Source organism: Daphnia pulicaria, chromosome 8 (genome assembly GCF_021234035.1).
Source record: "Daphnia pulicaria isolate SC F1-1A chromosome 8, SC_F0-13Bv2, whole genome shotgun sequence".
NCBI classification, from domain to species: domain Eukaryota; kingdom Metazoa; phylum Arthropoda; class Branchiopoda; order Diplostraca; family Daphniidae; genus Daphnia; species Daphnia pulicaria.
This window is the reverse complement of record NC_060920.1, coordinates 8,391,943-8,407,733: the sequence shown is the minus strand read 5'-3', so window position 1 is coordinate 8,407,733 and position 15,791 is coordinate 8,391,943. Positions and strand designations below refer to the sequence as shown.

Genomic DNA, 15,791 nt, shown 5'->3' with positions numbered 1-15,791 from the left:
TCATAGCACAGTGGATTTCTATGGAATTTTGTCAGAGAGATGAGTGAATTATGGATAAGTTCCTAAATTCTAAAGTGCTTTGAAGATAATCATCAGCTGCTATCTTCATGGATGCGCAGCATAATGGACTGGTTCCTCTTTTGAACATCAGGAAAATTTTCATTAATTACTCGTCATGCGTCATCTTCTGCTTCTTAATTTTCTTAACAAATTAACTGAACTATATGTGTTGTCAACCACGTAAATCATTTGGCGATTTAGCATCTTCAATTTTCAATAAATATCATGAATCATTCATTCCATCGTCTTTTCAACAGTCGATAGTAAATGATTGTTAAGACTGTGTAGACTGTTCATTTGATGAAAACAGCAAATCAACAGTCAGAAAATCCTGCCGACAATTATTCAATTTTGCGTGGAAAAAATCTTACTTTGCTGGATGAGTATCGCTCAAGGCGGTCGTTGCGCAATGGGGGTCAGTTTTGTCTACGATCGCTCTTTAATAGTCGAGACAGGCGAAATTATGAAAATTATAGGTAAATTTTCTAAGTATTAGACCAGAATAAAGTGATAATCTACTTCCGATCAATGAACATGGTGAATGGAGCCAACTGTTATGATAAATGAACGTAATCATGAAATAATACGTGTTACTGTCTAACCTTGATGAGTCCGAAATTGCTATGAACGTTAACTGACTTTTCATCTAACTTTAGTTTAAAATATTTTGGATTTTTTTAAAATATTGCGAGATAGATGAGTGATATTGGTGATAAAACTTTGGTTGTCAGGAAAATGAGATTTTCAATTAATGATGCCATCTTATTAGATGTGCAATCAATCGAATTAATCTTCAACCAGCTTCAACCAACTTTACCATGGATTATCCCATGATATCAATCATCTACTACTTCATAATTATCAACTTCAAATAACTGAACTATATGTGCACACTTCTACTGAAATGGTATTGCGATGTAGCATCTTCAAATTTCGATTGACATCATGAACCAAACATCGCAACATCATTTCAATAGTCGAAAGTAAACGGTTGCTGGCCTATGTAGACTGCTCATTTGATGAAAACAGCAAATCAACAGTCAGAAAATCCTGACGACAATTATTAGATTTCGCGTGGAAAAAAATCATTATTTTGCTGGATGAATATCGCTCCAGGCGGTCGTTGCGCAATGGGACATTTCTTTTGAGCATTTACGCGGTTGACTTGACTCGTCGACGCTTTAAAAAAAGTTGTATAATGTTTCAGAAAGGAATTTTTTTTTCGATTAGCCAAACTTTAATTCAAAAAATCGGCTGTTAAAAGGTGGTTGCAATATTCATAAGGAAAATAATAACTTTTGTCTACGATCGCCCTATAATAGTCGAGACAGCCAAAATTACGAAAATTATAGGTCAATTTTCTAAGTATTAACCAAGAATAAAGTGATAATCCACTTCTGATAAATGAACATGGTGAATGAACCTAACTGCTACGAAAATTAACGTAATCATGAAATTAATCGTGTTAGTGACGTAACTTCTAAGAGTTTGAAACAAGAAATGAACGCTAACTGATATGACATTAAGCCATCGGATTAAGTACAGTGGATTTCAATTTTACTTCTATAACGAAATGAGTGAATTTATAAAAAGTTCCTGGATGACATATTGACATGGAAGAAAGCATTATCTGCATCCTTCATGGATGCGCAGCACAATGTAATAGTGTTAAAATGCGTATGTCAGGAGACTACAATTAATTTTTTCATCATCATTAACTGAACTCTAAATATTCACATCCACGTAAATTGTGTGGTGATCTAGCATCTTCAATTTTCGAAATACGATATGAATCAATCATCCATCTTCTTATCAATAATCGAAAGTAAACGGTTGTTGGCCTGTGTAGACTGCTCACTTAATGAAAACATCAAATCAACAGTCAGAAAATCCTGCCGACAATTATTCAATTTTGCGTGGAAAAAATCTTACTTTGCTGGATGAGTATCGCTCAAGGCGGTCGTTGCGCAATGGGGGTCAGTTTTGTCTACGATCGCTCTTTAATAGTCGAGACAGGCGAAATTATGAAAATTATAGGTAAATTTTCTAAGTATTAGACCAGAATAAAGTGATAGTTCACTTCCGATCAATGAACATGGTGAATGGAGCCAACTGCTATGATAAATGAACGTAATCATGAAATAATACGTGTTACTGTCTAACCTTGATGAGTTCGAAATTGCTGTGAAGCCTTACTGCCTATTCATCAAGCCTTAGTTTAAATATTTTGGATTTCTTTAAAATTTATTAAGTTAGATGAGTGTGATAGGTGACAAGAAATCAATGTCCTGAAAAACGGTTCAGACTTCAGCCTATATTTAAAATAGTTCATTGAAGATGTTCCTCAAAAAAGAACTGAATTTTTCAACCCGACATCATTAGATTACTTTATAAAATCCATCATCTGCTAAATCATAATTTCAATTAAAATTAACTGAATTATATTTGCTTATTTCTACGGAAAACATATTGCGATGTAGCATCTTCAATTATCGATAAACATCAAGAACCAAACATCCCAACATAATATCAATAATCGAAAGTAAACGGTTGCTGGCCTGTGTAGACTGCTCATTTGATGAAAACAACAAATCAACAGTCAGAAAATCCTAACGGCAATTATTAAATTTCGCGTGGAAAAAATCATCACTGCTGGACGAGTATCGCTATAGGCGGTCGTTGCGCAATGGGACGTTTGTTTTGAGCATTTGCGCGGTCGACTTGACTCGTCCACGCTTTAAAAAAAAGTTGTATAATGTTTCAGAAAGGAATTTTGGGGGGGTAATTGTAATATTCATAAGGACAATAACAATAATAAGTTTTGTCTACGATCGCTCTATAATAGTCAAGACAGGCGAAATTATGAAAATTATAAGTCAATTTTCTAAGTATTAGACCAGAAGTGATAATCCACTTCTGATCAATGAACATGGTGAATCTAGCAAATTGCTATGAAAATGAATGCAATCATGAATTAAGACGTGCTAGCGTCGTAATCTCTTAAGAGTTTGAAAATAGCAATGAACGCTAACTCATGTAACATCAAACCATCGTTCAAAGGACAGTAGATTTCTTTTATTTATGTCAGATAGATGAGTGAATTGTGTGAACAGTTAATGATTTCCTGATTACTCGAAAATTAACATGTCCTATTCACGGCTTCGCAGCATGATGGACTATGACTAATAGACGAAGATAGACCATCAGATGAGTGTTCCATAATATCACATCCTCTGCTTTAACTATTTTTTAAATAAAAATTAACTTAACAATATCTGTTCGCATCCACGTAAATCGTATTGCGATGTACCATCTTCAATTTTCGATAAATATCATGAATCAATCATTCCATCGTCTTTTCAACAATCGAAAGTAAACGATTGTTGACCTGTGTAAACTGCTCATTTGATGAAAACAGCAAATCAACAGTCAGAAAATCCTGCCGACAACTATTCAATTTTGCGTGGAAAAAATCTCACTTTCCCGTATGAGTATCGCTCCAGGCGGTCGTTGCGCAATAGGACGTTTTCATTTGAGCATTTAACATGTACGCGGTCGACTTGACAGTTTTGTCAACGATCGCTCTTTAATAGTCGAGACAGACGAAATTACGAAAATTATAGGGCAATTTTCTAAGTATTAGGCCAGAATAAAGGGATAATCGACTTCTGATCAATGAACATGGTGAATGAGCCTAACTGCTACGAAAATTTACGTAATCATGAAATGATACGTGTTAATGTCGTAACCTCTAAGAGTTCGAAAATAGCCATGAACGCCAACTGACATAACATCAAGCCATCGTTCTTAGCACAGTGGATTTCTATGGATTGCAATATGAATATGATAGATGAGTGTAAGCCGAAACATGTCATTTCTAAAGAGCAATGTATAAGCAAACAGAGGAAGGTGCTTATTGCTTGACTCCTTAGCAATGAATTCGATGAAATTACACGTCATCTATCCCAAATATAGTGACGATTGAAACTTTTCAAGGCAAGGGCTGACAGTATCGCTGACGGCCTAGCTGGCTGGAATCAGCGACATAGCCATCAATGGCTAGTCGGTTGTCTCGGGGTGGCTATAGCATCCGGAGAGAGCTGGGGATAGAGTAGGGTGGTGTCATATCGCACTCCCGAAATTGTATGGATATTCAAGTTCATTTTCATTTTTCAAGTTCATTTTCATTTTTCAAATTCGTTTTCATTTTTCGAAATCATTTTAGTTTTTCAAATTCATTTTAGTTTTTCGAAATCATTTTCATTTTTCAAAATCATTTTCAATTTATGAAATCGTTTTCAAAAGATTTTCAATTTTTGAATATATTTTCAACTTGATTTCAATATTCAAATCGATTATCAATTTGTTTTCACATCAAATATGGTAATCGATTATTGAACATTTTTTTTGGAAAAAGTGTTCATTCCGCACCCCATATGCTGGCCTGTGTAGACTGCTCATTTGATGAAAACAGCAAATCAACAGTCAGAAAATCCTGAAGACAATTATTAGATTTCGCTTGGAAAAAAATCATCACTTTGCTGGATGAGTATCGCTCCAGGCGGTCGTTGCGCAATGGGACGTTTTAATTTGAGCATTTAACATGTACGCGGTCGACTTGACAGTTTTGTCAACGATCGCTCTTTAATTGTCGAGACAGACGAAATTACGAAAATTAAAGGGCAATTTTCTAATTATTAGGCCAGAATAAAGGGATAATCGACTTCTGATCAATGAACATGGTGAATGAGCCTAACTGCTACGAAAATTGACGTAATCATGAAATGATACGTGTTAAGGTCGTAACCTCTAAGAGTTCGAAATTAGCCATGAACATCAACTGACACAACATCAAGCAATCATTCATAGCACAATGGATTTATTTCAATTGAATTGTGATGGTTGAGTGTAATCTGAAAGAATTCATTTCACAAAAGCAGTATACCTTTATCAACCAATTGAGAAGGGAAGAATAATAAATTGACTCGTTAGAAATGACTTCGATGAAGATACAGATCAACTATTCTACATGAAGGTCCGATTAAAACTAAATTAGCTTTATCTGTACACTTCCACGGAAATTGCGTTGCGAAGTAGCATCTGCAATTTTTGTTAAACATCATGAATCCAAACATCCCAACATAATTTCAATAGACGAAAGTAAACGGTTGCCGGCCTGTGTAAACTGCTCATATGATGAAAACAGCAAATCAACAGTCAGAAAATCCTGACGACAATTATTACATTTCGCGTGGAAAAAATCATCACTTTGCTGGATGAGTATCGCTCCAGGCGGTCGTTGCGCAATGGGACGTTTTCATTTGAGCATTTAACATGTACGCGGTCGACTTGACAGTTTTGTCAACGATCGCTCTTTAATTGTCGAGACAGACGAAATTACGAAAATTATAGGGCAATTTTCTAAGTATTAGATCAGAATAAAGTGATAATCGACTCCTGATCAATGAACATGGTGAATGAGCCTAATTGCTACGAAAATTGACGTAATCAAGAAATGATACGTGTTAATGTCGTAACCTCTAAGAGTTCGAAAATAGCCATGAACGCCAACTGACATAACATCAAGCCACCGTTCTTAGCTCAGTGGATTTCTATTAATTGGAGTGTGATGGATGAGTGTATGCTGAAACAAGTCTCTTCTGAAGAAGAGATTGCTATACAAGGTTCTTCATTTGACTTTCATCAGAAATGAATGCGATGAAGATACACGTCATCTGCCTCTAAGAAAGTTACCAATGAAAATTAAATGACCTTAATCTGTACACTTCCAAGGAAATTGCGTTGCGAAGTAGTATCTGCAATTTTCGTTAAATATCATGAACCAAACATCCCAACATCATTTCAATAGTCGAAAGTAAACGGTTGCTGACCTGTGTAGACTGCTCATTTGATGAAAACAGCAAATCAACAGTCAGAATATCCTGACGGCAATTATTAGATTTCGAGTGGACAAAAATCATCATTTTCACATTTTGCTGGATGAGTATCGCTCCAGGCGGTCGTTGCGCATTGGGACATTTCATTTGAGCATTTACGCGGTCGACTTGACTCGTCGACGCTTGAAAAAAAGGTTGTATAATGTTTCAGAAAGGAATTTTTTTTCGATTAACCAAACTTTAATTTTAAAAATCGGCTGTTAAAAGGTGGTTGCAATATTCATAATGAAAATAATAAGTTTTGTCTACGATCGCTCTATAATAGTCGAGACAGCCGGAATAACGAAAATTATAGGTCAATTTTCTAAGTATTAGACCAGAATAAAGTGATAATCCACTTCTGATCAATGAACATGGTGAATGAACCTAACTTCTTCGAAAATTAACGTAATCATGAAATGATTCGTGTTAGTGACGTACCCTCTAAGAGTTTGAATAAAGAAATGAACGCTAACTGATATGACATTAAGCCATCGGAATAAGTATAGCGGATTTTATTAAATTACGATAGAGATGAGTGAATTTAAGGAAAGCTCCTGGATGACTGACATGAACATTAGAATGAAACATCATCTTCGATGTTCATGGATGTGCAGCACAATGTGCTGTCGTTTCATGAGAAGGTTAGGAGACTTTCAATTAATTAACTCGTCAACATCTGTTTATATTTATCATAAAACATTAACTGAACTATAAATGTTCACATCCACGTAAATCGTTTGATGATCTAGCATCTTCAATTTTCGAAATATAATGTGAATCAATCATTCCATCGTCTTATCAATAATCGAAAGTAAACGGTTGTTGGCCTGTGTAGACTGCTCACTTGATGAAAACATCAAATCAACAGTCAGAAAATCCTGACGACAATTATTAGATTTCGCGTGGAAAAAATCATCACTTTGCTGGATGAGTATCGCTCCAGGCGGTCGTTGCGCAATGGGACATTTCATTTGAGCATTTACGCGGTCGACTTGACTCGTCGACGCTTAAAAAAAACGTTGTATAATGCGTCTCTCGTTCAATGTCTGCGTGATTGTGTACGTGCGGTGTCAGAGTGAGAGAGAGAGAGTCTTTCAAACACTTTACGACATGTTTACATTTTCGTTTCATTTGCGGCCAAACGGAGTGGAGAGAAAAAAAAAAGAGATGAAAAGCGGAGGAAACTGACACATTTTAACCGGTTAATAGCATTTAGCTTGTAGCGTTCGTCCGCCTGTGATGTACCGCTCGCATGCATGTAGCCTAATACCTGCTGCACACGTATATACGTCCACCGTAATGAAGCTCAGAGGGAGAAAAATAAAAGTGTGTGGCCAGCTGCCAGGGCCGTTTGCAAACCAGCCACAAGACAGCGCCATCAGGGTCGAGCCAAAATGACGCTGACAGGTGTTAATCACTCAAGTCCCGGGTGTATAAGAGCGTTCCACACACACACAAGAGCCTGCTCGTTTCGGAGCGTTCAAACAAGAATCAGCCAACAGGATAAAGAAGAAACGATAGAATAGAGAGAGAGAGAAAGCCCATTATCTTTTGTTTCTTTTATTTGATTTCATTGTTTTCGCGACACGTTGGTGTACGTATGAATTTCGGTCGCCGGAGGAAAACGCCTCGGTGGCCTCAAACTCAAACAGCTCAAAAAGACAAACCAAAGTTAAGAAAAACGCAATAGGGGCCGTGTGTGGAGATCTCGAGAACAAACGAAAAGGGGGGGACCGGGACCGCTGCAAAAGTCGGCCAAGTGGCATCCATAACGAGATGGCCAAGGTCTGACTGGACCATTGTTCTCTCTCTCTCTCTCTCTCTCTCTCGGTTCTTTTTTTCAGTTATGGTGCTGCTTATGCGTCAATGCTAGGACAAACTTTGAGCTCCTTGCTAATGGCCAGTAGAATTTTGGTTTTCTTTTCGGGATAGGAGCGTGCGCCAATATAAGGACTCGGTCAAGCTGACTGAAGTGAATTCCGATTTGGAATTCACATCAGTTATCGACGACGTTCGCTATAAGGCACACCTGGCGTGAGGGGGGGGGGGGAGGAGACAACAACGACGTAAGAGATATGTTCTCTCTCGACCTGACCTTCTCTCTCTCTCTACGTATGTCTCTTTGCGAGTCCTTTTGAGAGAAAAAGACGGACTCGTTATGCCGCAGCGACGGACGTGCGCGGCCCAGGCGCTCGTAAACCATACGACCAAAGTTCTAGCTCCTTTCACTTTCTAAACTGCTGTGGAACCTCCATCGGGTTAAATGCAGCAGCAGCAGCCATCGTCTCTCTCTCTCTCTGCGCTAGGCAACTGAAACACTACGTCACACAACAACAACAACAACCACCAGAGACTTCCCAAAAAACCTTCGCCAACCTGTATATGGGCAGAGCCCCGGAGATCGGATGGGGGGAGTGTATAGACATTTTCCCTTTTGATTTTGTTTTCTTAGATATTTCTTTCTTTCTATCTTTCTTTTTATTATATATATACGTATTTTTTTCCCCTTCCACCTATTGCCGAATGGGATTTGAGGTATATAAATATAAATAAGAAAAGTTTGAAATTGTCCTCAACCGTTTTTCCTTTTCGATTCTGATCGTCGTCGCCACATTTGGGAACTTCAACAGAAAAAAAGTTGGGTTTTTCTTTCTTTTCTTTTTCTTTTTGTTGACCATATGATTCCCATCATCGGCCTCGGTCTCTCTCAACTCTTGTTGTGTGTCGTATACCATTTTGTTATCGCCTTCTCTAGTATTAGGCGGTGCGCATCGGCGTGATGCGTCACTCGGAACTTACGGAAAAGAGATTGCGTCATCGCGCCGACTCGCGATGGAATTCCATTTTCCCTTTTATTTTCCAAAATTGATTTATGAAATATGAATAAAAAAGAAAAAAAATCAGATGATTTGAAAATTCGGGTTCCTTTGAATTATTATTTTTTTCTATCCGCCGAGAAAATAAATAAAAATCCCGATGAAACGCCATCGCTGGATATAATCCCGTCAAGCGCAAATAAATACGGACTCATGCAAACCGCAATGCGCGCCAAATACGAATTACCATTTTCGAAAGTGGTCCGCGCGCTCCTTCTCAAATCGCCAATCGTTTGCGTGTACGCCAAGTTAAAACACACACACACACATTGCCGATTCGAATGAAAAGCAAAACCATCGATGTACTAAAGGCAGAAAGAAATGAAAAAGAGAGAAATGATGTGGGCGGCGTAGGAGCTCAAAAGTTTTTTTTTATTTTTTCCTAATTTTGGGTGTACGCATACATGCCCAAATTGAGAAAGAAGCGAAATTTTTTTGCATTCAGCAAAAGGCCAAAAACTATATGGCCTGGCTATTCCGTTACACTGACTCTCTAGGAAGGTGCTGTGCACGTTGTTTGTGTTATTTTTCTTCTCGGTTAGTTATTCGTTTCATTCAAATTGTGCGCGTGCCCTCGCCACAGCGCACTCACTCAAACCGAACCGGTTTAGCCAGTTGAAATCGAAGCATGACTGAAAAAAGAGAAAAAATGAAGGTTTCTTGCCTTTTTAAGGATTTTTTCGATTTTCTTCTTTTTTCTTCTAAATAAATAATAAAAGAACGCAAAATAAAAAAACAAGTCTTCGGGATAAACAGACGAAAAAAAAAATGAAATTCGTGACTCGGGCCCGAACAAACGAAGGGGCCCATATAGCCGAGTGGCAGTGTATGTCGACAACGTTGTCGACATGATCGGTACTGCGTGTGGCATACTCACGAAGCTTGATTCAAGCGTATCGGTGTCGGTTTCGATTCTAATCGGAGTACACAGCACTATACTCTCTATAAGCGGCTTCGAGAGATGTTCTACCAGAAGGCTACGTAGCTACCAGAAAACCGGTGACGTTTGGATCGTGATAGGTTAGGTTGGAAATTCAGAGAGAGAGAGAAAGAGACTCGTGTCTATAATTCATTCCATTCTGTATCGGAGCTGGGGGAAAATAGGGGCGTAGAAGAGACAGAGATAGAGAGAGAGAGAGAAAGAAGGATGAATAAGCTCGTCGCATGTACTCTGTCTGTCTTGTCTTGTACAGGGCCTCCTACTATACAGGAGAGCTAGTGAGATAGGATTTTTGGTTATCCATTCGGAAGTCCCCGAGACCATTCAACAGACTCAGCTTCTTCTTATTCTTCTTCTTCGTCAGGTGTTTGGGGTCTATGCCCCAGACACATTTCTCAATCTATCAGATATGCTGCGCGCTAGCTGGAACCCCTTTTTTTCTTTCTTATTCTTCTTTATCTGACGACCTGTTGGGTAAGTAGTCTGGAGATCTCTCCTTCACGCTTCATTTCTCTATTTTATCCCCTTTAAAAAAAATAATAATAATAATAAAATAAAATAAAGAAATTCCCAGCGTTTTTGGACTTTATCGAACGACACGCAACTTCATCGCGGAGAGAGCGCATTTTTTGTTGTTCTTATAATGTCTTTTAAAAAACATATTTAGTAGTATAGTACGAATTCGTGTTCTTTGGATGTTGTCGAAGAGAAACCAGCTGCCGGAGAAAAGAGAAAATCTTGGAGAGTTATTTTCCGAGGGAGATGATATAGAGGCGGATGGTATTAGATAGATAGATTATCTATCTATCTAATACGCAATATTTTGATACGTGCATATATCTATGATAGATATATTTGGATTTTGATACGTGCATATATCTATGATATGCACGTATCAAAATATTGCGTATCAAAATAATGGAAGGAACCCTTCCCGTTGATGATGATGGGCCCCAGCGAGATACAGGCTGCTTCATCTTTATGGCGTGCGATGCGATCCGCCAGCTAACAGCTTCCCACTCCGATCCCTGTTTATTATATTTTTTTTTTCTTTTCTTCTTTTTCTTCTTCAATTTAATTTTCTTCTTTTTATTTCCATTTCATCTCCCTCTGATATTCCTCCCCTGTTCCCCATTTAGACGGTCTAATACCCTTTCGTTTTTTTATTACCCCAATCTTCTTCTTCCTTCTTATCTGAGTAGGCCAAACCCAAACCCCTTTCGGTCCCCACATCCACACACAATGAAACTTTAGATGAGGAAGTGAAGGTGGACGGATCATGTGATAGGCTCAGCAGCCTGCTGCACGTAACAGCCATCAGATTTTAAAAAAGGGATGTACTACCGTTGTTATAGTATTAGTAAAAATATATTGCGGGTCATATACATAACCAGGAGGTGCCGGGGTCCATCTTGGACAAGTAATTTGATGACTTTGCACATTGTTTGAAGTGTTTAAAACTAAACAATTTTTTTAATTTGATTGTTTGCCCGGCGCAGAAAAAAAAAGTTTTGGGCGGGCTGGTGGGAGGCAGGGATGGTAGTACGTAGATTTTTAATATCTCAAGCGAGGTTAATTAGAATATTTATTACACTTGCAAATATTCTAATTAGAATATTTGTGTAACTAATATAGGCAATATATTTGGTAATAGGCTATGCTGGAGATATTAAAATTTTCCCTCCCTCCCACCACCGCGCCAAAAATTTTCTGGCGGGCTAATTAGAATATTAGCATCGTCTGCTGCTTTCGTTAACAGTTTTCACTTTTCACTTTTTCAGTTTCGAAAAAGCAGCATTGAAGAGAGACGAATCATGGACAAAGTTTCAGAGTTTTATATCATAGAAAACTGAACGGATCACTGGTTTTGGAAAAAAACTTGTACGTGGCTGCAATAGAAATAGGTAAATAGCAGAACAAAATAAAATGTGGTCTTCGTGTGAAATTTGGTGTCATGACTCACCATGCTTTCCTCTCCATGCTGTTTCTCAGGCAAAGAAACTATGAATCTGAATAGAATGATTTTTGGAGCTTATACAGAAGAGTTAAACCGCTGTTCCAAATTTGTGTAATGTTGGTGCCTGACTACAGTGACTAGCATTTACCATGTATGCTTGTTGTTGATGCATGGAAGAGTATGTTTGCTCTATATAACCTTTACCTTTGTGCAGATTTCAGGCCTGGAGCCAGACATCGTAACCAAAAGATGTACAAGTTTTGATATTGACCCGTCATCACCAACAATCTCAGCATCATCAATTTGTGAATTTGGTAATGATTGAATTGTTCCTTTTGTTAACCTGTGACCTGCCGTATATTTCAATGTGCCTGAAACTTGCGTAAATGGGTATTACCTGTAAACCTTAAGTTTATTAACAATAAGGGGTTACCCAATGTCCTCTTTATAACTTTTCCTTACTTGTTGTCTCTGCATTATTTTTTTCGTAACCCATTTTTTTGTTTTTGTTTGGGTAAGCAGATCCTAGTTTGATTGGAAAAACTCTTTCCTCATGTACACCCATGTGAATGTGTGTGTATATTCACCCTTTTCCTTTCCTGCTTGGCGTCTAGGGATTATTTATCACCTTGTCGATGGCAGTTTGTTAGCACTAAATGTAACCTTTTCCTCTATGCAGATTTGAGACCTGAGCCTGAGCCAGCCATCATAACAGCAAAGTTTTGCTTGTGCTGGATCTCCTGTCATAGTGTCATCAACAGCAAAATAATCATAGGATCATCGTTTAGGTAATAATTTTTGTTACTTTTATTAACCTGCATATGGGACCTGCCAGATTTTTTTTATGAGCGCTTGACTTGCATACATGCAGTGTATTACATGGGAACCTTCGATTCTCCTGTTTATTAGCAATTACGGTATACCCCTGGTTTACCCACTGTCTTATTTTCAATTTTTCCTTGCATGTTATTGTTTAAATGTAATATATTTTTCGTAACTCATTGTTTAAATTTGTTATTTAGATAAACAGCATTCCGTTTAATTGGAGAAACTTCCAGTGTCGACCGAGTAACAGATCTCTCTTTTCCCCCTTTCTTTAAATGTCCTCGTGTACGCCCATGTGAATGTGGGTGTATTCACGAGGACTCCCTTTTACCTATCCTTGCTGGTCGTGGATTCAACTTTGCTGTGGATGGAGCCTTTCGGATGCCTGGCTGTGGATTTCCCAGGCATAAAGGTAGGAAAAATTCATCTCTTTTCTTCCTTTTTTGACTATTTGGAGGCGTTTATTGTAAATCCTTGCGTTGCGGAGTACGGAATACGATTATTCCTGAGCTAGACGGTTGACTGCAAGTTTTTTCTTGCCGTTTTTGTTATCTCAATCAGGGTTAATTAAATAAATCATTTCTAGAGCAACTGCACATTAGGCTTGTTTTATGCCTCGCAATTTTGCCTGCGGGTAAACAATCAAATTCTGAAAAATTATTTAATTTTATACACTTCAAACAATAACTTTGCACTGCAAAGTCTATAAAAGTGTATGTGCTATAGGGACCTGCCGCCAGACCGGCACCTCCTCGTTATTTCTTTTCGTTTCTTTTGAATCCACTTACGAACCGAGTGATATCCGTTGATCATTCAGTAAAAGTAACCAGGAATTCAAATTCAACCGCATTTTGACTTTTCACGGCAGTGGGCAGCCGCAGCACACAATTGATCCTTGGCAAGGCAATCGGACAGTTGGTTGGACTAACTGGTGAGGCTTCCTTTGATGCAAATAGAGTTGTAGTTTGACGAAAGAAATAGCCACCCTCTACATAACTGTCGGACCGCTCCGGCGGTCAGGTCAGCAGGGGACTGAAATCTTTTTTTTTCCTATCCCTAACAAACAACATGATTTAATTTTATGGTTGCGATTTGTTTTCCTGGAAAAATTTCCACAGAATGATGGGATGGCCCTAACGATTCTTACCTCGAGAAGACTCGAGTTAAGTGTCGTACGGAAAAATTTGACTCAGATTTGCTATGTGAAATCTGGAGAATGGATCAAGTCATGCGCAGTGTTGGTGACTGCTCGATTCCATTTTGAGCCTACTCTGTGATGTTCTTTAAACTCATATTTACGATTAGTGAACTAAAGCGACTACGGGCCATTGCTTATGCCGTTGTTTTTTATTTTTTGGTGAGGTATGAGGCGAAAAATTGGGGTCTCGTTTTCATTATTTTGCTAGTAACGGATTTATTCATTTTTTTTTATGTTCGAGAATATTAGTCTAAAATTTATATCTCATGTTTTTAAATGTAACATTTCAGTTGCAATATTCGCAGTAAATTTCACTTTCATTGAATTCGTATTAAAAGCAACAATTTGTCAAGGGTCTGCAATGTCCTTGTTGAGAGGGGATTTACGGCCTGGTATGGCAGGAAGGGTGTGTCTACGACGAAGCGTTGGGATCTGAAGTCTGAACATTCCTTTGCTTTACTAGGAAGAAATTACAACTTTGCCCAATATTCTAAAGGATTAAACACCAAGTCCACAAAACTGTTTTTCCTGGGACATGCAGTTGGCTGAAATTATTTTATCTTGCTGTTTTGGGTTTTCAGTCAGGGTTTCATTCAAAAGCACACGTGTAAACGACTGTAGATCAGGCCTGTTTTTGTACTGTACCTCGCAACTTTGTTTGTGGGTTAACAATCGAATTCAGAAATATTTGAACTCGAAACACTTCAAGCAAGTGCAACTTAAACAATTGTTTCCTTCAAGAGGAGGTTTGCCATCCCACCGGCACTTCCTGGTATAATAAACGTATTTTTTTTATTACTAAAAGGAGCATACGTAAGACCCTGACTTATTTATGGTGAAAAGAAGTTCCATCTAGTGGACGTGGACGAACTAGTTTCAATTAAATTTACAAAACAAACTGTCATGTCCGTATTGCATCACCTCTTTCTACAGCTTTTTTCAGCATCAAAATAGAATGAACAAAAAGATATGTTTTTTGTTGTTTGATCTGAAAACAATTTTTCCCGACTGTGCGAGATTATTCTCAAGGACAGTAGATTACTTTTATCTTGCACTTGGAAACCTGCTGGAATCCTCAGTATCATTGTCCGTTGAATTTTTCATACATTCCTTGCTTTTCGCATATTTAGAAAAATTTTGAATCTTAATTGAATAGGCGTATCTTATAGTCGTTTGTAGAAGCGTTTTGAATGCAATATGGATTAATAAGAATATTACAGAATTCAGAAAAACCCTGTAAATTTACAAAAGCTTATCTTGTGCTAAAAAAAAATTATTACGAAAATATGGGATACGGACCAAAAAATTCTTGGTATCTGACTAATTGAATCTGAAGGCTTATTATATCCAAGCATCAAGGTCTTTGGCGAATTCAACCTATTGATGCTCATATAAAGATGAGAACGGAATTCGAAGTGGATTTACTGAAATGAGACGGATCTATACATTCCGTGGGTGAAGATTTTTGTTCGTACGCCAAAGCAATAATAATTCCACCGTGGTGATTTCACGAGACAAATAAGAGCAGATCTAATAGAACGAGAAGTCGTGAGTTCGCCTGCAGCCAATGTCACAAGCGCATCTGTACAGACAGAGACGACTAACTCGAAAAGAAGAGTTGGGGCGGAATTCGATGTCGGTGCTGATGGATATGCAGACGCGCTGGAATGCAGAGAAGGCAATATAACCCAACGACTGCGGCCAGCGCAGCGCGCCAAAGAGAATATGGCAGTCCAGCTGACTCGACGCGACTCGTTTTGACAGCTATTATTTCGTCGTCTGTGTTTTTTAACTCAAGCTGAATGAAACGAAAGAGAATACGGGTAGGGGGTAACATTACCTATACATTACGTGACATTCTAGGTTATATAGTGGCGAAGTAATAATTAGTATAAGGCGTATAAAGTGTGTATAGTTCTGGAAAAGGTGAACTGGAAGCAAAAATAACATATTAACCTTGTCCTTATTATTCCAACTGCAATGCAAATAACTGTCC

General features: G+C 38.1%; 1 long non-coding RNA gene across 4 annotated transcripts in view; it reads left to right on the top strand.

Annotated features, from left to right (window-relative positions):
* LOC124311652 overlaps positions 1-15,791 on the top strand; it is a 37,674-nt gene that overhangs the window by 3,383 nt on the left and 18,500 nt on the right. For all 4 annotated transcript variants that reach the window (XR_006910079.1, XR_006910080.1, XR_006910081.1 and 1 more), the window contains one exon: positions 12,795-13,009. This is a non-coding gene — a long non-coding RNA (uncharacterized LOC124311652). The remainder of the gene's footprint in view (positions 1-12,794; positions 13,010-15,791) is intronic.